Source organism: Carlito syrichta, unplaced genomic scaffold, assembly GCF_000164805.1.
Source record: "Carlito syrichta isolate Samal-C Ts95f unplaced genomic scaffold, Tarsius_syrichta-2.0.1 Scaffold304720, whole genome shotgun sequence".
Classification (NCBI taxonomy): domain Eukaryota; kingdom Metazoa; phylum Chordata; class Mammalia; order Primates; family Tarsiidae; genus Carlito; species Carlito syrichta.
The window spans coordinates 14,670-15,905 of record NW_007248816.1 but is presented as its reverse complement, the minus strand read 5'-3'; positions in this window follow the sequence as shown (position 1 = coordinate 15,905).

Sequence of the window (1,236 nt, the reverse complement as noted above, 5' to 3'; positions counted from 1 at the left end):
AAAAAAAAAAAAAAAAAAAAGAATGCTGTGAACCATGATCCATGATCGTACCCTCCTACTCCAGCCTGGGTGACAGAGTGAGACTCCTACCAAAAAAAGATCATTTGGGAAACACTGCAAGCCCTGTTTTCCTCTTAGAACTTCACCATGCATGGTAGCATAATATAAGCTCTGAGAAGTACACAGAAAAGAAACTTCTCTAACTTTCTAGATCTTAAATACTAGCAATTATAGCTTAATCGAAAGTTGCTGGTAACTTTCTGTTCCTTTGAGAAACAGTGATATCAGCCTTATAGATTATTCTTTCTTTTTCCTTTTTCTTTTTTTTAGAGACAGGGTCTTGCTCTGTTATCCAGGCTGGAGTACAGTGGCACAATCATAGCTCACTGTAGCCTAAAACTCCTGGGATCAAATCCTCCCACCTCAGTTTCCCAAGTACCTAGGGTTACAGGCATGAACCACCATGCTGAGCTAATTTTAAAATATTTTTGCAGAGACAGGGTCTCACTATATTGCTTAGGCTGGTCTTAAACTCCTGGTCTCAAGCAATCTTTCCGCCTCAGCATCTCAAAGTGTTGGGATTATAAGCATGAGCCACTGTGCCCAGCCAATTTATTTTTTCTTTTAACCCTTTTTGTAAAGTGCAAAGTCTAGGTAGTTTTGAAGATGGCCGGTAGGACACATTGTCTAAACATTTGCTTTTATATAAGAATTTTATGTTACTTGATGAGCAAATCAGCTCTTCTCTCTCTCCCGCTCTTGTTTTCTCTCTCCCTCTCTCTGGATCCACTTACACTCTGCATCAGAGATCCTACTTCTGTGATCATCTTCTGCTTGCCTGGGCAATGGCCATAATATGGTCTCTCGTCTCCTGCTAATTTAGCCAAGAATAGTCACCTGGCACAAAATGGGAGTGGAAGCAATCAATTGGCCAGCAACTTCTGACTTGTGTGACCTAACTAAAAAATAAGACGCCCAGCCTGGGTAACATAGCGAGACCTCAACTCTACAAAAGTCAAAAAATTAGCCTAGTGAGTGTATGCCTGTAGATCCAGCTACTCGGGAGGCTTGGGCAGAAGGATCACCTGAGCAACAGAGTGAGACTGACTCAAAAAAAAGAATGAAATCAGTATTTGGTAGGATAGAGGGCACAGATGCATAAAACGGAGCTGAGTCCAGTTAATGACAAAGGACTAGACTAGAATGGGTGTCGATGATCACCTATGCTGAGGTCCC